Below are 25,171 nucleotides of genomic sequence, written 5' to 3'. Positions count from 1 at the left end.
TTTTTGTCGATGTTCCCTGTTCGCTAGTGTTATTATATCTGCGAGCGGGGCAAATGAAATTTCGAGACGTGAAGATTCTTCCGATCTTGAACACGTTTTCATAATTCTCCTTCCCAAATTGAATTTGACTGTTTCGTTGCTTTTTCTGTTAATTAATCTCCAGAAGGAAAATTCCTGGGGAGACCTGAATGTAGAAATGAAAGGCAAAAGGTTATAAGACGGCGACAAGAGACGAACGTTTGCCAGCGAACTCGTATTAATATTCATAATTGCAACATCTGGCTGAAAACTCCAGTTGCCGGTGACAGTTCATAATAAATTACTGTCGTAAGATTATAGATAGATACTGGCAGTTTTTGCACATCCATCCAGTGAATAATTAATTTTCAACCCGGTCGAGAAGAAGATAAAGAGTAAAAGCTCCTCGATGTTCTAAGGACATCCAACCGGCAGAAGGGAGAAGAGGGCTCATCCGTTTGATACAAAAGAGAACCTCGCTAATTCTAGTTGGACCAACTCTCACGTCGTTTCGCATATAATTTGCAACTTCATTGCTTTCTCGTCTAACTTAACTTATTTGCATTTTACCGGGTTTGACTGCTCAAAACTAAATGCGCGAAAACATCTCGAACCGCTTTCGGTTACGTCGAAAAGTTCAATGTTTCGGTAACTTTTACCTGTACGTATACCGTTCCGTTTGCACCGCGCATACCGACATCTGTTCGAAAAGGATTTTTTTTAAAGCTTACGCGTGACCGACGATAAATCTAACTAGCTAGGAATCGTGCAATATCGCGCAGCCGAGGCTAAAGTTCCACGATTCATCTCTAACAGACAGCATGGGAAACGAACATTCATCATGGTTATTGAAAACCGTGTCGGCGACGAACGAAAACGCGTACAAACATCGTTCTCGATCAATATCACTCGCTCTCGATCCCGAGTAACGATTCTGAAAGTGTCGCAGCGGACTTGGCAACGACCCTTGCCAGCACTGAAAATATTTCGTTTTTTCCTCTCTCGCGGGCTAAACGGTCTCTGTACCCATACACAGGTTACAGCAGCCTGGCCTGTTTCATTAAGTCCCATTGTGTCCCGATGCTTTCGCTCGTTGGTTCATTTCGAGACGCGGCGCGACACGACGCGATTCAACGATCTCCCGTATGCCCTGAAATTTTCCTCTAATTGCAGACGAATTAATGTCACCAATTAATGTTGTATGAGCTCGCTTCACGGCGTTGATTGGCACGTTCACGTCCCTCGCGTCTGGCGATCGGTTCTGCAAAAAATGTGTCCGAATCATGCGTCTGCACAAATGCATTTCTTTCTGAAACATTATTCTTTTTCGAGTTTTCAAGTATATAAAAATGTTTAAACATTTTTCATTTAATTGCGTGAGAACAGATTACACGCTATAAAATTTAGATGAATAACGGACTAGGTATAAAAGACTTTGCAATTAACCTTTGGAAGGGTAACGATCAAAGTAAATTCGATATTTGGAAATGAAATGCAGTTTACTTTCTTTCTTCTCTTCTCGTGAACGCACTGGGACAATCACAAAGGTAGAACTCGGGGGCGAAATCGAATGAAATAGAATTAGATCTCGCCAGCTGAGAGCGGACGTTCGAATCGAAAACGAATTAAGAGAATTGGCTGCGTCGTCGTGGGATTTCTCGTTCCTTGCACTCGCCGTATAAGCGCACCACGCCGGTTCTACGCGAACGCCATTGATACGTGCTAGTGGCTTTCAAATGCCAATTGTCTACCACCGCGCAGTATAATGGGCGAGCTGAAATTAACTTGGCTCGAAACGAACAGTAAAATAAAAAAGCGTATTTTTCCCAACTATATTATCCAAAGATATTTCCAATTCCATGATTGTTCACCGAGTTTTTCTGGTGTCAGGAAACTCTTCTTTCTTCTTCGTACGGCACGTGTAAGTGCACCGTGGAGACTTTGATATCAGTTCGTATTAAATTCACCGTCGAATTCCCTGACCGCGTAGAAAGGAAATTGCGAATCTCGAATCGACCGGGCCACCGACACGGTCGTCAGGGGTTTAAGGGTCAGCGTGACGTCACAGAATGGACCGGAGCAAGACGATGGACGGGTGTACGATGAATAAATTACGAGGACAGTGACACGAAACCGGCTGAGATGAGTAGCCAAGATAGCGAGCCGCTCTATTTTTGAACCCGGTTGGTCCATCCTCCCTCGACTTGATCCACTTTCTCTATTCCCCACGCAATTACTTACCCCGAATCCTCAGACATGTCACGGGCAGCATCTTTATTTTCAAATGCAGTAAATGTTAATTCACTAAACAAACACATAGTTTTAATAAATAAACGCATGTTAATTATAATTTTCAGTTACACTGAGTTCTCTAATTCGAAGCGTGTTCACTTGAGTATCTGCTACAAGATTATGTTAACAAATTAATTATTTCAAATAAATTCACCCACTTTTCTAGGAAATGGGATCTTGAACACAAAACGTTTTACCATGCTTACAACAATGCTAAAGTTGAAGTATTCCATCTTCGTGAACGTCTCCAGCGTCTGATGCCGATTTATTTCGTTTACAAAACAGATCTCCAATCTCCATCTTGTCAGTCGTTGGGAATGCCTGTACACGAAGCGATGCCAGACTCCTGCAGTTCGGGTCTCCGAGACGAAGCAGCAGGCCAAGTTTGCCGGATATTCCAAGTAGATATTCCTTCCTGTGCGCGTCACGGTGGTCGGACTTGGTTCCCTTGCCATGCACGCTAAATCATTGTTAACGCGCCTGTCACGAGTGGTCCCCCAAAGTTATGGCATTCGATGCGCAGAGACGCCCGGCCGAGGTTCGTTACAATGTACGTGATCTTCATACGTGCATCGAGAGTGCCCGTTTCGAAGTTTCAGCGTGTCGCAACAGCAACGATGTTTCCCTGACTCTGAAGAGTATAGCTCTAGGGACTGCGGGATCGATCTCTCCGGGATGAGATGCGGAGACGTTGAGATGGGTACGCCGCGTCGCATCGGTTCAACGCACTTTCGCGGTGAAGAAAGTTCGCGACGCGCCGAGGGAGGATGCGTGAACGATGAAAAGAGCCTGTGTAGAGCGTTTACCGGTAGGAACCAGATCTGTTCCAGACACATACCAGTCTCTAGTCAACGGCAACACGTAAACCCCGCGGCTCGCGAACTTTCTTCTGTCATGGCGCATAATAATTTAGCCCATATTCATATTCATAAACGGCGCATGCATACTCGCGATAAATTTCCCCGCGGAACCGGTGCGGTGCAGCGCGGTGCTGCCGGAAAGTGTAAATTATTTCTCCGGCAAATTGAAAGCTGTTGCGGGAGGCACTCGGTCGCGCGTTCTGTGTATAGTAGAAAGCCGGCAGGCAAACGTGCAACGAATCGAGCCTTACGGTTCACGAGGGGGACTGTCGATTGCAGGTGGCCAGATGCTTGACCCAATGTCGACCGTTTACGACTACGCATTTACTTTTCCGTTTATCTCATCGCATCCAGCGACAGTTTTATTTCCGACACTTGAGTCGTAATCTTTTATGCCGGGAAATGTGAATTATTCGAACATTGATGTTCCAAAGTAATTACATCTTTCTTGCCTTCTGGCGTTCTCAAATGTCTTAAAGCGAAGGAAGTCAGGAAGAAATATAAGTTTTAATGTACGTTGATAATATTATTGTTCCAAATACCAGTTTTATAATAAAATATACAATAAAGAACTAATGCCATATTACAATTATTAACAAAATCGCCTGTTAATGAATTACGTATTCAGAAACCAAGGTCTCAATTGCTTGGTCAGGGTTTCAAGGGTGGTTCATCGATTGCCCTAAAACCAAACACGGATCGAGCCTCGCTAACCGGAGGGGTTGATCTTCCGTTATGCTTTTCCTTTTTAGCGTGGGGCTTGCACTTGCAACTACTTTTTCCAGGCTCCCGCGTTCCTCTTGTTTCCACGACAGCCAACGACCCGAAGTATCTCGTCTCGAATTCCAGCGAACTTTTCTCGAGGCATATAGGTGATCGCTGGTCTCGGGGATCCAATAAATCGCGGCTGTTCTACCACCCTTAGGCGCACCCTCTATCTTCTTTCTACTTGTAGCTTATTTGCACTCCGCTTCCTCTTTGCCCGTTCGCTTCTTCTCCACTCTGTGCTTGTGGCTCGATTGTATCCACCCACTCTGGTCTTTCCTCTCTCTCCTTTCTTGCTTCTTCGTCTCCGCTTTCGTCTACTAGTCTACGCAGTCAGACTCCGTCGACGAACGGGCTGGCGTCTCTCTTTAAGATAAGCAAAAAGATGCGATACGAAAAATTCATTGGTAAGAGAGTGAAGGAGCTGGCGAGAGTTGTATCTAGGATAAAACGTGGAACGAAGATGGAAAATGCGTGGGAGAAACAGAGGCGAGAAAAAGCTTAAAAGAATCTAGTTTGAACGGAAGACGCTGAGAAGAAAGATAGGTACGGGAGAGCTTGCAGCAGGATAGAAAAAATATAGGAGGAGAGGAAACGATGAAACGGGTTGGAAGGTCGACGATAGAACTTTGTAGGAAATTCGAGGGAACCGATAGGGTAAAAGGATTCTCTGAAAGTACTGAGTATTTGAAGGTAAATAGTTCGTCAAAGAATTCTGTGGAAAAGAACAAAAGAAAGATGTGTAAAGGTTTAATAGCCAAAGCAATTGGAACTTCAATTACGAGAAGAATAATAAAGAAAATGCAGTTGGCGCAGGATGAAGAAAAGGAGAAGGTCAAAGAGCAAGAAACGCGCGAAAAATTCAAATATGGGTGAGGGAAGACAACTCGACGAACAAGGGGTAGGATGAGTAAGAAACGGAGCAAAGGGTGAAGGAGAACGGAAGAGGACCGATGGGTGAACCGTCGAGTCGGTGGGAACGAGAACGAGGAGGGAAAATGTCTGGAGGGGTTGCGATGGAAGGAATCGGAAAAGGGTGGAAAGAGAAGGCTGACCGATGAGCGGAGCAACGAAGAGGGGTTGCGAACGGGACTGGGAGTGGGGAGGAGAATCAGCGCACAGAGTTAGTACAGCTGCACCCACCGCGGCAGTTAGTCGTTCGCGCATCGTCGTTCGGCGAGGGTGTTCTGTCACAATTCGTTCGATTCCTGTAATTAGTACTGAATCATCAAATCGTCATTCGTCGATCAGCTGATTTTTGATCAACGCGTGCATCGACCTACAGCATCTCTGACTACGTGTTTACGGACGACGGTCATTGACGTCCCTCAACCTTCCCCATCTGCAATCATTGGTGAGTCAAGTTGAGGTTTCTTAAATTTTAATAGTTTACGCGTAGTGTTTCGAACGTTGGGAGCGTATGGGATAGCGTTTTTAAGGTTTTAAGCGTCGCAGCGCAGCGTGACGGGCTAAGAGTATAAGTAGAGAACAAAGACGCGCGGACGCGACGTGTTTTGATTCAACATCAGGTAGGGGGTATATTTTGATTACACCGCACTCCGGGCTCGTGTTTGAAAATGAATTATCGCGAAGCGCTAGACCACTGACGGAATGGATTGAAAGTTACTGACAACATGTTTGTCCTTGTTCGGAGCTGCGAACACGAATCTTCGATGTGATCTGTTTTTTCCCTCGTTTTTCATCGGCGTACGAGAAAAGCAATCGATACTCGATTCTCGAGATGTAACCAAGGACGCGTGGCGGCTTATCCGCAGCGACGCGACGAGCTACGAATGAATGAATACGTGCACCATGCAACTTAGCGTCACGGTCTTTTTATATCATAGCTTTAGCTTACCCTCGTTTCACGAATAAATTCATCTTATCAATGAGCAGCATGCTACGTAAAATAATTAAGCTAAGTAAACAAAGTTCATCAGGATACTTTTAAAAGAACGGAATTAAAAACAATGGAGCAATTTAAGATGTGCCGCGTTATAGACCAGCGTTGTCGTAACAATTTTCCGAAACGTCTCTCTACGCTGTTTGCAATCCCTTTTATGACACGAACCGGGGTATAATTCCCCCTATCGCGCCACGCCGCTGGTTCTTTACAGTCTCTGTAGAATTGCACCCCCCCCCGTCTCTTTCCCAGCGGCGAAACTTCGTTTGTATGCGTATACGTGCTCGCGTTTGTGTTCGTACTGGCGAGACGTGTCCAGGAAACGTTCGGAATTGATGCGCGAAATTTCGTTTCGTAGCAGCTCATAAAAGTTATTGTAATTTGTGCAAGTTCGCGGCCACGTGCAGTTCCTCAACTAATGAACGATTTCTGTGTAGTCGGGTCAAACGTAACTCTGTTTCCCGAGTTGAAGACACAAAAGCGCTCGTTTAATTGTTTCATACGCACGCGTGCAACGTATTACATACAATGCTCATTGCCTTCATTCATTGTTACATAGTCTCTTTCTCTCCCGTTGTTGTTTATTCATAACGACGAATAGTTTATGTATGCTTATGCGAGGATATTTCCTTATTTCGTTATCCGAGGGCATTTACATAGGAAGAAAGGGGTGGATCGCGCAACGAACTACTATGCTTGTTATTAATTATATAACTAAACGCGAATTCATCCGCGCTACCATTCTAACTTGTACAAATTTGCGGACGCATTAGTTCCAGGTCATATATCTCGTTTGTATTTGAATGTATCGCCACGGAGAAAAGGGGCGTCATTTTAACTAGCCGATGTTCATTCACTTGAAACTAACGGCTTGTCCGTGTAAATTTTCTCTGTTGCCGATACGTTCTCGCGTTAGGACACTTATTTTCCGTCGTAAGTGCTAGTAGTTCGCAATCACTGTTCAGTATTCAGGAATATGCTCACGCAGTTAACCGAGCAACTGTTATCGTTTTGACTCTGTGGCAGAATCATGACAAAATTTTAATGCAAGAGAACCTTGTCCTGTTGTCAGACAATTTTTATTCGTTCGTGTACGACGCCGAAAGTATGATAGAAAGCTATTATCGCGGGTATAAAAATTTCTGCAACAGCGGTTCTTCAATAAGACGTGAGGCGCCATAACTGGTTGACCTGAGGTCGTAAAGATATCTCGGAATAAAAAGACGTTGAGGACGAGGAATTTTTTATTACTTTCATACAATCGAGGGTAATAAAACAGAAAATAGGATTCTCCCTTTCTTCACGGATAGGCGTATGTATTTGAAAAATTTCTCGTTGAACAATTTAAGCTTCAATTCATTCTTAAGTTCAGTGATCAATCCTCGTTAAGATAAATAATCTTTGTGAGGTATACACGTGCCGCTTGATTATCTTGACAAAGAAAGCGATCGCTGTATTAAGCAGAAGGCGTGCGCGCGTGGGGGGCCTCTTCTTTCCCATGGTCAGGCTTGTAATCAGACGCAGTGGAAAGAGTTTTCACGTTTTATGTAACCCAGGGATCCACGAAAACGTGTACGAAGGGTCTAATGAACGGTCCGTACGCGGGTCGAATCGGAAAGTGGAGTTCAGGTTGGTTGTCGCCCTCCTCGTGGAAATTGTTCCTGAGTTATACCGCGTTCAACTATCTCTCCTACCGTACCGGTCCACGAGATCTATGTACCTTGAACTTTTCGAAGTTTCCGGCCCGACAGAGGGGAAGCGTGACGTGGTGAACAAGAAGTGGCGATCAATCAGCATTAAGGTCGTCGCTGTTTGATGAAACGGTGCAAATGAACACGTCTCAGACAAAGTAGCGATGTAGATTTCGCGGACGTCGGATCAAAAGCAAACGGCCAACTTCCTGCAACTCCGTGTGTTAACTCAAAAAACTGTGATGAAACTAGAGCATGTGACAAGATTACTATAGATTTATAGGTCGCTTTTCAGTCGTTGGTAGCTAACAGTCGCAGCTAAATTCTTTTTGTTCCTTTGATATTCCAATCCCGTATCACTCTACGTGGAATAGCTTTCTTTTCCGCTTTCCCACATTTGATTAACCCCTCGAGCAAGGAAAACTCGTACGCCCCGTCACAGGATTTAAAATCCCTGCTCAGTTGCGTTTTGAAATTATTGAATTTCGTACAACTAGTATTTGGTATTTAAAGATCCTCGTTCGATATTGCGCAGAAATTCTTACTACGGGCGAAAGGTTAATTTAATTTTGTTTAATTCAATTATTTTGTTATCAGCGTACGCGAGCGTGACATATTAATATTATAACGCCGAAGGTAGAGAAGGGCTGGTATCTGTGTGGAAAATGAACGCGTTTCCGTAACGAACGCTTCGGGATATACCGCGCAACTCACTCTTATTACGGGAAATTGAATTTTTTAAATATCCAATGTGGAACGTTACAAACTGACGGACACGGAACGTTTCTTCCTCATTCTCTTCTAACTACGGTTATTTTTATCGCCGCTTACCCTTTCGTTCGTTTTCATTATTCCACGCCCCATCGTGCAATTTCAAAGATAAATAAAATAAATACTCGTTAAGTCGATTTTCATCGCTACATGAATTTTAACGACGAGTCGCGAGCATTAAAACACGGAATACAAATTCAAAACAAATGGTGGCTTCTAATGTTTTCTTTTCATCTTTATTCAAATTGCGTCACGTTTGCACGCTGAGCCACGGCTAATTCTGAATAATTTTTCAGTTAAAAAAAGAAATGAACGGTGAAAAGTATTTACGCTTGTACGCGTTGGACATCGACAAATGAAGATGTAAGATAATTTCAGAATTATGCACAGAATTCAAGAACATTTATTTCTTTTTAACCGATCGTGAGCCATTCTGATTGTACTAACGTTCATCGCTTTTCCAACCGGATGATTTCAGCTTTCCTATTCAGAAGGCTTTCCGTTGCGATTAACTGCTTAAGTTCATTAATTCTCTCATAGACTTATTCACTTATATTATATCTTTGCAGTTTTAATTAAAGCATCGCTCGACGATTAATGATGAAAAAATCGTGTTAGTTGTAAGAATTTTCATATATATTATAGCGTTAAAACGTCGATCAATAGTATGACTACCCCAGCATTTTACGTGGTTAAATTACGTTTATACTCGTTTTTTTTTTAAGTCCACGGAACGGATGAACATGACATTTAATACATTTTATGTGGCCAGCAAAAGCTATTTTGTTCTCATGCTATTTCCAGTAAAAAATTCGAACATGTATACACATACTGTGCGAGTGTGTTAACATCATATGACTCGTTTCTCTGAACGTTCCACTTGCACAAAAGAAGATCCGTTTCGCTTTTTCCGTTTGTACATCATTTCTACATGAAAACCACACGAATAAGGAAAAACGATGAGCAAATTTATGTTGATTTTTCGTTCTCGATCGAAGGAAATGTAGCGCAATGTGATACATGTAACAAAATCAATTTCTGATGATCTCCAAAAATTGTAGTTTCTTAAAATCTGAAATATACTTGTATATTTGTTGATTATAAGACATAAATTATACTTAGTATTGCTGTAGAAATCCAACGAAATGTGTTGCAAAATATAATGAAAGAATTACTCGAGACAACGAAGACAAAACTGTTCTCACCATATTCTCAACGTTAATGTTATAAAGTGTCATTAAGGGTGCTCTAGGCAGGAAGTCCGATACACTCGACTGAGCACATCCAAGAGTGATGGAGAACACGGGGGTTAGCGGGGTGAAAAATAATTTGTCAGTAGGGTTGAAAAAAACAGTCGGATGAAGTTCGAGTGCTCGCGGGGTCGAAAGTATGCGACAGTTGTGAAAAAGAGCCGTGGAATAAGAAACGAATGCAAAGTACCAGCGAAACGAGAGTCGTATCCAAAGATTTACCGTGCAGAAGCCCTCGCTTGCTGTCCGCGTTTGTCTGTTTGTCCGACCTCTTGACGATCCCCTCCCGCCTTGCCCCTTTTCTTTTTTCCCCGGAGGCGTACATTTATGTTATGCAAATGCGATTCTCTTGGCTCGGAGGGAGGACTATAAGAGCAAGGGTGGGTAGAAAGGGAAGGCGAAAAAGATAAAGGTATACAGTGGCACCGTTGGCGAGAAGGAAATAAAATTCATGAGTGATAGTTTGACTTATTCCGAGATTTTTCAGCGTTACATTTCCTACGGAAATTTGTTCTCAAGGCGAGAGAGGAGTATCTTGTACTCTCACCCTCTCAATTTTCCTCAAGCAGCACTCGTTTTAATGCCGTGATCCTTCACGATAAGCATCCCTTCTCCTTTACCTATGTATTTATTTATTCTAGTATATACTTCCCGTTGATGCCTCCAATAGATGAATCAAACTTTTTTATCTTAATTTTATGATCAACGGAGTGGCAGCTTTCAGGAATATGAAATATATGTCCACTTGCGTTTCATAATTATTCCTATACAAAAAACACGAGTTCGGGGACAATTAAAAGAAATCAGTCGTAACTAAATATCAAAGGGTTGCGACAAGGCGTTTCGGTACCGCACCAGACGAACGAATGGTCGAACGTCACCGGCGTCAAGCGGAAAACGGCCGGTTTTAAAGTGGAAGAAGCAATTTGCAGGCCATCGCCTGTATTTCCATACCTGTCAGAAGCAAACGCGGCTGTTTACGTCATGGGTACGATCGTGATCTTCGAACCCGGCCAGAAGCTTGGCGGATCTGCTTTAAATACGACCTAAATAAAACTATCCGACCGAGCGCCGAGCGGACCGGGATCGGAGTATGAAAATTTATGAGGCGACCATTGATGAATCGCCAAGCGATTAAGTAATTAAAAAAATAGCCACTTATAAATATGCAGTTTCGCCGCTCTTCAGGAATCGGGATCGGAAATTATCTCGCTGGGAGGATAGACTTTTAAATCTCGAGTTCGTTTCTTGATTTGAAAAAAAAAATCAAGGATCTTTCGAAGTCCCTCACTGAGCTGAATTTTCATTATTATATTCAATTTTACATTTATATAAGGATCTAAAACGTGACGGTGATTTCAGATTTTACCCCATCTCTAACTAGATAAGAAATCATGTTTCGAATAAAAACTGTTATACGTATATGATATCATAATAATTTTAAGATTCTCGTAACATATTCATCTAGTCCTGAATTCGTTCCTTGATACAAACGCGATTCATCTAAATGCAGAAGCTCATACAGATTCATCTTACACTTAACAGCAGAAGGTCTGTTCCCAGGCACTTTCGTGTAATCCTCGGTCCGCCCGGCTCCGGTTGGTTCACCTTGCCTTCATCGGAATAGTGTCAAAAAGCAGGGAAGAATCACTTTTACATTTCGTTTCAACTCACGTAGCACCGCGGCGCGTTGAAAATCAGTACGCCATCGTGTTAGCGTGCGAAGAATCGGCCACTTTGCTCTATTTCTATCCGGGCAGGAACTCGGGTCGAGTGTGTTAGCAGCTTCTTGTCCCAAGGAAATCGGATAATCCTCGCGAATTCGTTATGCTCCGAGCCTCTGGCTTTTCCTCCGGTGATGGCGCGCGCGAGCGTGGGCGGCGTCGGGTTGGCGAGAGGTGATTTGCATAAATTTTCCACGGGTGGAAATGAAATTGCTCGTGAAGCCTCTTTCCGTCCTATTTGAAGCGCGCACTCGCAATCAGCGACGCAGCGGCTTACGTATGCACCTTACATACGTATGCGTACATCAGCTACGCGACGCCCCACGCCGCGCGTCGTTTACCAAGCTTTCCAGAGCGTTAACGTTTCGCAAATAAGTCGGACGCGAACGAAATTTGAATCCTCGGAAGTGTGCAAGGATTCATCTGGTGCACTCATAAATTCGTTATCACCAAAGTAAAGCGATGGATCTTAAAATTTCTTCCTGATTTTTTTCAGCTGTATTGCGTTCAATGCTGACTAGCTACGTGAAACTCGGTGCCGTAATTTGAATTTATAAATTAAAGTTTCGTACTACATTTATTTAAACAAAATGTCGACGTATCTCTGTTAAATGTTTATACCATAATTGGAGCACAACTTTATTTTGAATTGATAAATTACTGTAATGAAACGGCAACTATTCAAAATGAAATGATTATTCATTAAAATGAGAATTTATTGAGATGTTAATAATCTGTGCACAAGAAATGGTCGTAAATAACTAGTTGCTATTTTATACAATGTAAAATATTATAATATGATTAATAGTATGGATAAATTTGTAAATATAATTAATTCCAGCAGGTACGCAACAAAACACACACGGTTACGATCGACGTTCTGAGGAACAATAGGTAACAACAATACTTTGCAAACATTTTCGTTCTGCCAACGGTTATCTATCCACATTCATTTATTAGTTAATTAATCGCGTTTAATACACGATACCAGTGTTGACGTCGAGTTTCCGTTGGAATAAACAGGCTGTTTTCGTTAATCGCTTAAATGAACTACAGATTATCTCAGCGCGGTTTTGTTGTATAAATGGAGTGACGAGACAACGCGATAGCTACTGTCGCTTGAAGCTTCATCTCCATAAGACATAATCCTCCAAATACGTTTTTCCTTGTGTTTTATCCTGTCTCTTCAATTAAAATAATCTCGATTATAAAATATTTCGTCTAAAAATTTTATGAAAAGGTTGGTTGAATATGCTATCTGGCACTGATGAAAATAATGTAAAATTAAACTTCTCCTGTTTTCTTATCTTCTCGTCTCGGATTTCGTGAAAAATTCCCATTTTGAAAATTTCCTCAGGTATTGATGATCGAGGCGAAGTAAGCTAAGGGAATGAACACAAATTCTTGTTATAGTACGTGCGTTTAGACGTGGTCGTTTCGAATAACTCATTAGCATCGAGCCGGTGCTGGAGCACTCTCGTTTAACATCGCTCTAGAAAGCAAGCAAGGGGCCAAATTAATTGATGCTCTTCGATCGCTTCAATTACGATACGTAATTACCGGTTATTCGTTATCGGTTCATTTAGGTTCGACGTCCTGGACATCGTGTCGAGGCGTCGCTACGTCGGGGAAGCGGAGTTAGTCGATGAAACGACCAACGATAGTCGTGTATTATTCCGGTTTGTAAGAAGTTCGTTTTTCATTCCCTTCATCGACCGTGGGGAAATATTATTTCAGGGAAAGCATTTCGAGGGTTGTGAAACTCGTCAGGCGCGGTTCTTGTGGTAATTGGTGAGAATAGATAAGTTACCCGAGGCCGGATGAAATTATATGTCGGAAGGCAAAATGTCTTTTTCCAAGCGATGTTATTACGGATAAGAAAAACGGCACGCTGTGAATGCCGGACGTGTGTGTATAGATGAATTCCGCTAAATTATATGTTCCTCTAGGAACGTACGTTTGCTCTCAAGCAACCTGCTCTATTTCGGGTAGATCCGTTTAATCCTTTTGCTACTTCGTTTCGTTTCTTCTTAATAGAACTTCAGATTCCCATTGACTCCCTTCTTTTCTGAGTTACCTAATATTGTACTTGTAACTCGGTTATAACTTGGCTTTAGGTGTTATCGAACTTCGAAAGAGAAGAACTAGTTAAAATTTTTTAGGTTTTCATAAAGGAAATCTTTCTATTGTTATAGAAGTTCTCTGGACGCGATGCAAACTTTTAGTCACCGTATCTCAGAAAATTGCACTTGCTTAGATCAAAGATCTCCCGTTTTGATCAATTAAATCGGACTTAAAAAAAATCCGCAGAAGTTCATTCGTACAAAGTGTGTTAGAAGTCGTCCTCTGCTCTCCTTGGGAAGTTCGCGCGCACTCTGTTGATCCGAGTATATCAGGAAGAGATACCTACCAATTTTACACTGGCCGACCACAAACGAAGAGCCAGGTTCACGGTCGTAGCGTAATTAAAGCGTCGTAATTAAACCACAGCGTGGTCGAAGAAGGATAGAAGGAGCAAGAAGAGGATAGGGCAGGCAAGAACGAGGGAAAAAGGAAGAAAAAGGGGGTCGGGTCGTCGAAAAAGGCCAGCTACGCGAGTACATTTAACGTTAGCGAAGTGGGATGCTGCAATCAACATTCACCTGAAAGGAATTACTTTCCCAGCTTGCGGTGAACCTACATACGTTCTTGTCGAACTGTCGGGAATTTCAGGCTTTCTTATTCCGTGCGAACTTCTCGAATACACGAGGCATCGAGCGCGAACTGTACGTCGTTGGCCGATCCTTTTCCCAGGTTCGAGATCTATTTCAAAGGGTGGTCTGCGGTGTTTCAACTGCGCATGAGAGCAGAGGAAAAGGAAGCGAGAAGAGAGAACGAACTAAAGAGTGAGCGATAAAGGTATTACGATAAGGCAGAAAAATGTAATTTCGTGCGAACTCTCTCGCCGCTCTCTCGTAAAGGGAAAGAGAGATAGCGATTTAACCGAAAGGCAAACGGACGTTTTGCAGGAGGTAAATTGCATTAGTACTCCGCAGAATCGGTGACGAGGGGTCGGCGCGGGACAGGGACGAAAGGGTGAAAGGAGAAGGCTAATTGAAGGGACGGTAAAATAGGTGAAGAGGCGCGGAGATGGATATGGGACGGAAGGGTAAATCGAAAGAGGAGAAAAGGGGCTAAGAGAAGTTAAGTAAAACAAAAGGGGGAAGAGCGCAAGTTTTCGCGGGCTCTACGTTTATCCCTCACTACGCACAGCTTGCAGGGGCATTAGGATCGTACACTGCAGACTGCAGCTTTTGCTCTACTAAGCACGAGAGCGCGTGTTTACCTCCTTTTAGCCTGGAGAGGCCACGCTCCCGGAATGCGAAGTACCTCCATCATTTCTTTCTCTCGCCTTTTCTTCTGCTCTTTAACCGGGCTTCTCGTTTTTCCCTCCCTCTACCGTGTTTCGAAAAACCCTGCCAGGCGCCTTGTCCTGAGCTTTGCTCTCGTGCCTCGACGTAAAGTAGCGAGTTCTAAATGAGTAATCTCGCTTGTTTCGCGTTTGAACATTAACAGAAGAAACAACAAAGAAGATTGCGTGCAATCACTTTACTAACTAGAATATATTCTTCTTTCAATGTTTCCCACGCCTGTTATTAGTTACTTTTTATCTGTTTTGTATATTATAAACTTGGAGACAATTATTCATGTAACGAATTAGTATTTTTAAATTTTCAATTTTATTAATATTTCTTGTGAAGTTTCATTTGTCAATAGATTGCGAACATGGATTAAGCAGTATTTAGTATCATTTTAACTATTTGAGAAATGTTTGAGAAAATTCATCGCTCGATGTTTGAACTCTTGAAAGATACGATCTCCGTTATGCTTTGTCCTTTTGAAACTTGCTACAACTTTTCCTCCCATGCTACCAGTCTCCCATCTTATTGCCATGTCTTTCCGCGAAGTTTTTTTTTTACCGTCGTCGAAATAACCCTCCGGGCGATCCTCGTTTGTAGCCGGTGTCGAGGGCTTAATGGCGAAACTCGTTGTTATTCGTGCACGGGGGTTGAAACGGCCAACAAGAACGCCTCTGGAATTGGGTCGCGCTCGTTTAAACTTTCATCCGGCTGAAGTTCACCGGTTAGTCTTTTTCTGTCCAGGCTAAGACGTCGGCTATGATACCAAGGAGGATTAGATATGTGACTAGAATACACGCCCCGAGCTTTATTCCAAGAGTATGCATATATTCCTGACAGTGGGAACAGACGGATGCTCGTTTGCTGGTTTCTCCTCGGCTAGTCTTGTCTTACAAAAATTCAAAGGGTTTCCCAACGGTTAGCTACGGTACCTCGAAGGTAAGAGATTCGACAGCCTTTCTTGCAAGAAAGATCCTCTCTTCGTACATCGGTGGCAAAAAGAGAAAAAAATAACACTCAAAGTAGCGGAATTTTCAATTATTTTCGTCCCCAACTTGTGCCATTCCATCATATATTTTTATATCGCGAAATCAATTTATGTAGCTACGTGTGACAAACGGTTTAATCGTGTCATGTCGCGCCCATAAATTGGGCAAACTTCGTTATCAATAATCCGCAGATTAAATCTGCTGCGTTGCGTCGGGTGGAGTGCCGCCGCCCCGCCGACTCGTAAGAATCGAGGACGAAACGAGAAATAAAAGTCGCGTTATCACAATTTTAAAAAACGAGCTAGTTTATCCTTGCTATCAGAGTGGAAGATTTAAGATTGCCTCTTTACAGCCGGAAGTTTTTCATTCAAACGAGACGAAGCCTTCTTGCATTTGCTGTTGCATTGAAAATTGTTGATGACATTCACTACATCTGCAATCGTGAATTTTTAACATAACGAGCTTTTTATATTATTTCTCACGAATTAGACTACCAGAAAGCGTCATCCGTTATTATCCGAAAATCCGTTTATAAACGATCGAATATCGTGTGCTGTACGCGCGCAGACAAAGCGTCGAGATGCCGGGCCTTCGCGAAAATACGTATATAGGTGTCTGTAAGAGTATGTGTATGTCGGTGTAAGACTTCTAGTGATGCACTGTAGGGAAACTGGAAATCCCTTAATTTAGTGAAAGCTCTGACACAACTGGACGGCTTACGGCCGGATTAAGACACGCGAGGAATTTATAAAGCCGCGCGCGTGCCCTCCTCCTTGCCGCTCCCTTTTGTCGTTCACCTTCATTCACCTTCAACCCTTTCCTTATGATCAAGTCTTTGTCGTTAATCCTACATGGTCGTCCTCAAAATTTGGTAGATCATAACTTTTTCTTCAAAACAGATATTTCTCAATATATAGAGAAAGATGTATTTCTGTAATACTTCATAATTCCAATTATGGTTTCGGTATTAATTATGGTTAACACTATTTCCTATATCAACTCGATAACGCTAGACGAATGACTGTATTTGACAAAGTCTTCAATTAACACAGAATGATGACATTATTAAGGATTAAGCGCTCTTCTGACGTAATTCTCATTAGTTTCTTATCGTCATTTACATAAAAAGAAATATAATTACAGAGGTAATAGTCTCTTCATTTGGTTTTTCTAAAGACAAGAGTTTAAAATGACAGAAACAAGTGCTGCACGGAATTCGTTGGAATTGTAACCACTGGTGCTTAACAAACATTCGAACCGAGAGGTAGTACTTGCTAGTTGGAGCAAGTAAAAAGTGTTGGCGTGTAAGGATTCATCTCCGTTATTGCAGAAACGTGACTGTGACGGTGAAAAGTGCAAAAAGCGCGACGGGCGAGGGTTGAATATCGAAAGAGAGAAAGAGACAGCCGTTTCGGTTGAGCAAGCAACGATGAGATCGTCACGTCGTTCCTCTCTTTCGTCTTAAGAGCGCGATTTTCTCGCCGCTTGTCTGTTACCTGATTTTTGACCGAGTACCCGGCTTTCTTTGCAGACTTTTGAAAATTTAACGAGCACCATCGGCGTGTAAATTCTTTATTTCGATCTCGAGAAAGAGTTCCTCTTTTCCCTTTGGTTAATTTGCTTCGTCGACGGATAAAAATGTGCTCCATTTGCATGGAGAGTATACTCCGTCGGAATTCATGCGTGCGAAAGTAGACCCTCGACGAATCGAGTGTCGCTGATAAAGACAGAAACCCTTGGGAGCACTCTTACTCGTATCTTGAAATATGATTTTACGCGTTCACCATTTATAATTTGTTTATGTAACGTCCGATCAATCTGTATGAACGTAGTGTACATGTAATTAAAAAGTAGTTTTTAAGCTTGTATGAACACCATGCTGGCTATGGCTATCGAAGGATTTTCTACTTGACAACATTTTAACAATTAACAATACGTTTTCTAAAAATTTGTGATCAGTTGTAGAAATTTTATTGGTATTTATTTCTCTTATCAATAAGTTTTATTGCACAATCCATCATACAATATTCGTAAGCAAAGAACATTGATTTACAAACTTCGTTGTTTAATGTCAGTTTATGTAGCTAAGTGATCAATATTCTTTGTAATCTTGTTGCACTGTATACCTACTCTATTTAACTTTCGAAAAGCTTGCAATTACAAAGGAATTAGATCAAGAGCGAAGGAGTTAAAACGGATGAACTATGAGAAGTTTCTCAAATCTCGAGCAAAGTAAACTAAGATTCAATAAGAAAAAAAAGGAGACGATGGTACGAGAGCGAAAGCAGGACAGAGGACATTGTTCCGTGACGCTAGCTCGAGCGATAATATTTCTCGTTTAACTTAAAAGTACAATTTTTCTTCGCGTTCTTCGGACCGAAGCTATCTCGCGCCTTCGAAATATCTCGGTCCTTTTACACAAAGACTTAGCGAGAGCAAAGACGAATCTGCTCAGTGAATCGAATTCATTTGCGAAAGTGCTGGCGAGAAAGGAGAAGTAAAAAAAAAAACGTAGTAGTCGATCTCTCGCGTCTGCTTTTCACATTACCCCTTCATTCACGTGACTTTTCGGATGAATATTAATTTCTCATCGGTACACCAAGGCTCGCTACTCACTCTTCACGACTTTTAAATAAGGCTGATTCCGTTGTCGCGACGGGATGATGGAAATACGAGTTCAATTCGTTAAATACGCGACATAAATAATTTTCGTTACTCTGGTGATGAGAAATTACTAGTACTTCGTCAAGTTCCGTCAAAATACTTTTCCGGATCCGGGCAAACAAAACTAAATTAAAGCAAGTCGAAGTTTTATTGTCAATACAGAAATCTGCATCTGATCGATTACACTATAATTTAAAATGATTAATTATTGCGTACTCGGCTACGTAAAGTGATTTGCCTTTTCTCGTCGCATTCAACACGATGAAAAATAATGATGGAAGTTTTAAGTTTACCAAGGGATACTTACAACGATGTGTCAGCGTTCTCAAACGATTTCGTTGGGACTTTATTGATATTCTTTGTGATGTGTAAGATGTTTGGTCTGGTCTTCACCGATATTAAATTCTTCCGACTGTCGTGCGATTCCCGGAATTGTTCACATTTCTTGACTCATGCCAAGAAAATTCTACGCTTTATTTCTTCAAGTTAAATCAAATATTTGCGCCGGCCTCTCCTTTCCATACTTCCTTAAAGATTTCAAAGGTTAATCGTTGGAATTTTGATAATCATTTCGAAAATTCGACGGTAAAAGAATGAGCGTATAAATTAAACGTCCCAGGCGAAACAGCTCAATTGCAATTCCGAGTCGCGACTCCGAGGTAACGGGAACCAGCCGGTGCGACGTGGCGCGGCGCGGCGGCGTTTGAAATTTTTCCACGCTTTTCCGGGGCTTAATCTCGGGCCAGGCTGTCGCATTTTTCAATTAAATCCTCCATGCAAATTGGCTCTTGCCCGGCCCCGGCCGGGAAACAGGATTCTGGTGCGGCTCCAGCGCCGGACATTCATCGTCGGACTGAAATTTCATTTTGTCTCGCCGCAGCGTCGCCGTGACGTACATACAAACACCCTCGCGTGAGCCTACGGGATAAACGCGCGTCCGTGTACGCGTATCAGTTCACGTGCCCGTGTGTGAAAGACAAATACACGCGTAATAAGTCTTATTCGTATAGGAAAAATCACATACGTGCACGCGTGTAGGAGCACGGGGAGATGACCATTAAAGGTTCGCTCTAGTGATTGAAGGGGACGCGAAGGAAATTGTCCTGGCGCCAGTTAGACGCTCCTTTATATATATCGTGTTTACTTTCTGGAACCGTTCGCAATTTAGTTCTAGGATGACGTAGGTACCGTGCAATTTCTAGATAATGGCGGCTAATAAATAACCGCGTGCAAGGGACCGGTAAACATCGGACCAGAGAACATCTGCTGCCATTATATTTGGAATTAACGTTTCGTTTCTGGGTCAGTCGTGTTGCTGCCCGTCCCATGCCCGAGATGTTAATTCTTTATTCGGAACCCCGTCGATAACGATTTTTATATTTTCAAAATTCACCGTGAATTTGTTCACGATAATAATGTCTTTACTTGTCTTCTGTCTCAGATATTCGATAAATGAGGCTGTAACAACAGAATAATTCTCGAACATCGCGTAATGATCGGTTTGAGCTTATTAAGTTTTAACATCAAAATAGAGCAAACGCATAAGGTATTCATACGATCAATAATATTCCATCGCTAATTCGTAGCGTTGCAATAATATTTTCAATATTAATGGGCGGTGTTGCTGCGAGGAATTTATGATCAATTTATTTAACCAAATTTCATTCAGGAGATTTCATTATTGCAAAATCATACACTTCCGTTTTAAATTAAATGTGCATAACTTCATCGTACGTAATACATTTTCAGTAATTTATATATTAATAATTCATGTATAAATTTTTATGCAATTAATGCGGCTAATGATTCGATGTTTAAGATGAATTTTTGGGTTTATTATAACGAAATAAAGCGATAGGAATCCAAACAAAAATCTAAAAGTATCCGTGACCGGAGGAATCAGGGATGGAATTTCGTGGTTAAAGTCGGACGAGACCATCCGCAAACAGCTTGGAATTGCGACTGCAACGGGAACAGGTTGTCTCGCAGCATCCGGCGTCTGTCCTTGTTCTGTTCTGACACTATCCGACGTGATAGTCCGGATTGTTTAGCGACTTCCTCAGTGGCGACGCTGTTCGATCAATTCTCTATCTTTGTTCGTATACAGCTTCGAAACTCCCGGTAATCTTTTCGTTCACAGTATAGTTCTCTCTAGAATAAACCGGATACTTCATGATGGAAAATATTCTTGTCCGGGGTAAAACGTAATCGCATTATACAACGGGCCTCACGATTTCGTTCAATTTTATGCTTGCATTCTGCGGCATGCTCTTAAGATCGAACGTAAATTTCCAGGTGAAGAATGAAAGAACAGTTTGATGTTTGAACTCGGTTTAATGAAAATTCATGTTGAATTTTCATCTAAAAGGATTTTGCAGCTAGGTCGTAAATTATAAGTCCTCTGAAAGCGCGAGATTTGTTTTAGTTGAATCGTACAAGATGTGCACAGTGGATATTCGCACACGATACGATTCGGTACGGCATTGGATCACGCAACCCGTGTGAAAGGCCTGTGCATAATTTGCGGAAGCTCAAAGCTCGTGCAAACACACCGAAAGTCACGCGTGATCTGCGCAAGCTTCTGCAGACCCTACGGAAGCTCACAGTGTGCACCGATTCACATGCGAGAGTTCGTGCAAATATGGCGAAAGTTTACGCGTGATTTGCACGCAAACTTACATGTGACGTATGAATTATCAAGAAATAGAGTATATTCTCGGCACTAATTTCCTTTGTACGATTCATCGAACAGATTCGGTCCTCAGCTTGCGATCAATTAACAATTCACAGTTGAAATCTGTGAAAAATAGAGCAGGTTATACAAACATATCGACGGATCGACGTGTCGAGGCGTCTCGCGTCTACGCGAGCTTCAACTTTGCTGGGATGCGTGTGTGTGGTGCACGTCGGTCGGGAGTATCGGTTATACATAAATAGATTTTGCACGGTCGCAGCTTTCTTCTCCGGCGGCGGTACGTCATCTATTTTTCCTGGCCGTCAGCTATCGGGTTTTTCAGGGTTATTTGCTCTGGAGTCTGCTCTGTTTTGAATCACAACCGAGCGAACCAGAGAGAAAAATCAATTTCGTCTTGTCTCTCGAGCCCTGGCCATTCGTATTCCGGTTTCTTTGTATCGTTTCCTTGAATAAGCTGTCCCCCATTCTTTCTTTCACCTATCACGAGGAATCCGTGTTCAATGTCGTAAACATTGTCTCCCGCGATCGCTCTCCGCGGAATAACGTTATTCGATTTCATATCGATCATAAAACGCAGACACGTTCCCCTGTTACTTTTAAATCTGCAACAGCATCGAGTTAAAAAAAAAAAATGTCGGCTTTGTGTGGATGTACTTCGGAAGATGGTTTACATGACTTTTTTGGTATCACCTCGTCGAATATCTCGCGCGTGAATTTTCTAGTGTCGTTCGGACGGCTCGAAATTTTCGTCCTTTGTTGCAGGAAATTAGCCGACTGTTCTGAAATAAAACCAACAGAATTCGGGGTTCATTGCTACCGAATGCACGTCCTGCAAACACGGTACACGTATTGTTTCACAAGCATAAAACCCACTGTACGATCCACCGTTTGAGCTTGATTGAAAATTATTCTCTATTGTAGTCCGTGATCATTTCCATGTTTTGTCAAATCTCTATACTCCATTCTTCTCATTCAGGAATAAAAGTACGATAAAAATCAGCTTGCTCTACTCATTATTACCAGTGTAGTCGTAATGCTAATGCGGCTGTATGAGAGTTTGCTCGATTAATATGGCGGGTAGTAAACGGGAATCGTCGCCTTAGCGAAATTGAAACCGCACGCAGTAGTACGGGTCAGTATTGCGTCGGACACGTAACGGAACAATGCATAAGGCTTCGGACAACATAGCGGAACAAAGAGCAACGCTACGGGCAATGCAGTGGCTAGGCAAACCGTAGCGAGCTACCGTCATTATACTTAGAAACAACCAGCAATGCCACTGGCATGGCAACCCGTGTTGAAACGTTCCTCGACATTGCGCGTCGACCTAAAACAGTTTTTTAACACTAGAACTACGGACTTTTTTTTATATACGCATTTCTTCATTAAAGGCTTCCCAATCTGACGGGTTTCGTAGTTCTAATGTTAAATTCTTAATGTTAAATAGTCCCGAAACTATCTTAAAACGGTTTCATGTAAAACGAACATTTTTTTAATCTGTTTTAAGAAGTACGAAAAATACGAGATCCTGTTTTATTAACATCAAAACACGTAAGAAATTGTTAAAAAATTCAAGTCAATTTGTCAAATCGTCCCTTAGTATCGCTACTGAAAAAGACCTTTCCCTCCATATATATTATGTCTACGAGCAAAAACTTTTCCCGATGACTTGGTGACGTAAAGCTTTACATAAAAAATGTGCAAAGTGTCGGGAGTCGAATGCTTCCGTACGTCTGGCAGGCTCCATCAGATCGATCCTTATATGTGGGGTGCGCGCGTGTGTGGAAAACACGTACACTGGGACCCATCTGGCTCCGTCAGACAGAATGCCAGGGCATGAATTAACTCTCGTTGCATAAAGCAGATGCCAGAATCGTTACTCAGAGGGATGCTACGGCATCTCTTCGGTCCATTTGAAACCGGCCGACGCGCACCTCCCATGAGTCACTTCGTTAGATCGTGCGTGCAGCTCTCTGCAACCCCATTTCGTCTCGTATCTAAATGCTTCATTGTGTACGTCGCAAATACTGGGGAAACAGTGTGTATGCTCGTCACAGGCGATTTACCATAGACCCGAGTACTGGCTCGCTCCCCTGCATCGCCTGGGGAATCAACCCGACAACTGACCGAGTTCAAATAAAAATGTGCACAGTAATTATGTTGCGACGAAAAAATTTTAGTCTCGCGATCATTGATATATGTACATACATAATACATAGGTATTATTTAATTATTTTATTATTATTTAACTTTATTACGAGAAGTAATAAACTGTTACTTCTCTCGAGCCGGTTTCAGCTTTGAAAATAACTTCAAAAGTTGGGGTAAAGAAGTTTATACTCGGTCAAGAGTAAGACCTATAAAAAATAATTCTTTAATAAAAATTATAAGAAACAATTTTTGTTGGTTTTTATTTAATATATTTTCAAAGAGAAAATTCTAAAAGTTTTTTAAGCTGGGAGAAGAAGTTTCAGGAAGGCTACATCTTAGCAAAATGGATTCTAATAGTCTTGACGCTTCGACCGTAGGCTCAGCAAGCTATTATTCTCCCATTAGGCTTGTGAATAATTCACAAACCGTGTGTCTTAGAGGTAGGAAGCCTCTTTAGTGGATCCCCGAGGAACAGTCATTTCGTTCGATCCTCGCTTCGAACGAAGCAGAAAGTCGGACAAAAATGGACTCGATCCTGAGAGCCTGGAATTATCGTCGGGTTTTCCTCACGTCTAGGATCTTCCATTATCTATTTTCTCATAGCGTTCGGATTTCGATCTCGCAACCGACGCGACGTCGTCGTTGCCTCGATGAAGCCTCTCGAGGACTGAACAAAGACGGGCGTACTCCGCTTCGCCGATTCTCCATGATAAATTCTCTCTTCGTTTTCCGAGCCTCCGCCTAACTTTATTTCGTGTCCGCTACTTTGATATTACGCCTCAAACGACGGCTGTCGCCCGTGTTTGCGTGATGCATGCCGTACACAAACGCCGTGAGACTGACGCAATTTAATTAACATTAATGTCGCGCGCCGAGTTTGGAAAATTTTTGGAATGAATCGTTCGAATGTATGTATACGTAGTCTGTTGGAAAAACTCGGTAGCGAGGAAACTGAATATATTTCGCCGAATCTTGTACTGTCAATTTACATTGCAAAGTTACACTCCCTTGTGTTACCTTAATGAAATTCTGAAAGAAAAAAGAGAAGGGGGCACGTTTTTTGAAATACGCGTCTCTCCAGGTTTAGTCTTCGTTTACCTGTTTTCCTATTCGCCTTGTTCTTCCTCCTATCCCCCGACTTTCTTTCTCAACCGTGCTGAAAATTATGTCCCTTATAGCATTCCGCGCGTTTACCATTCTCGAGCACTCTTTTGCATTTTCACGCTCACTTTCTCCCCTTGCTCTCTCCCACCGTTCCGTTCGTACCGCGCAACGTGAGTACCGGCAAAAAGACGGAAGAAAGCGAATTCTCTGTAGGAGAGGGAGAAAGAGGAGGAACCTCTGAAAGGCTCTCGTGGAAAGGAGACTGGAAACTTTCACGCGAATGCAAACATGCGGAAGTTGGTTGTCTCGGGATAAAAGGAACCCCTTCCCGTTCTCCTACTCCGGTTTCGTTATTTCATCTTCGTGTTCCCCGTGATTATTTAAATGCCCCAGCACCGCGTGTCTCATCAGTGTTTCGAGTATCTTCAAAAATTTAATGAGATGCCTTTCCAGCTACGGTTCCGCCCTCTTGTATCGCCGTCTATCTCTTCCCCTCTGTTTGCTCGTGTATCTGGGTTACGCGGATGTCCCCAGTTTTCCGCATTGTCGGCGTACTTGGTCGCTTATGCATCTTCCCATTCGTTTGTCGAGCGACGGAGGGGAAAATCCTGTTTCGTTTCCTGCTTCGCGTCCCGTTCATTTTTAATTAGACGTACGAAACAGTGTCATAAAGTTATTCTCTGTTTACTCGAACTCGCTTTACCTTCAATGATATTAAAAAATGTTATCTCACATTTCCTCTGACATAAAATAACATAAATCTAACATAAAAAACGAGGAATAATCTAGCTTTTTTTTATTAACAGAATGACTTATTGTATTCGGAATAACAGTATTGGCTAAGTAATGTGAAATTTATAATTTCTTTTCATACCGTGAAAGTAATCTCGTATAGT

At 42.3% G+C, this 25,171-nt stretch overlaps 1 protein-coding gene across 7 annotated transcripts in view; it reads left to right on the top strand.

The window, feature by feature from the left end:
• The first annotated feature begins 5,069 nt into the window (after positions 1 to 5,069).
• LOC108631090 (uncharacterized) overlaps positions 5,070 to 25,171 on the top strand; it is a 98,668-nt gene continuing 78,566 nt past the window's right edge. For all 7 annotated transcript variants that reach the window (XM_026818590.1, XM_026818591.1, XM_018034792.2 and 4 more), the window contains exon 1: positions 5,070 to 5,289. The gene's annotated coding sequence lies outside the window, so the exon portion shown is untranslated. The remainder of the gene's footprint in view (positions 5,290 to 25,171) is intronic.

The sequence above is a fragment of the Ceratina calcarata genome, unplaced genomic scaffold, assembly GCF_001652005.2.
Source record: "Ceratina calcarata isolate Rehan_Ccalc_2016 unplaced genomic scaffold, ASM165200v1 scaffold81, whole genome shotgun sequence".
Lineage (NCBI taxonomy): Eukaryota > Metazoa > Arthropoda > Insecta > Hymenoptera > Apidae > Ceratina > Ceratina calcarata.
The sequence above is the reverse complement of the archived record's forward strand: the minus strand, read 5'-3'. Positions and strand labels throughout refer to the sequence as shown.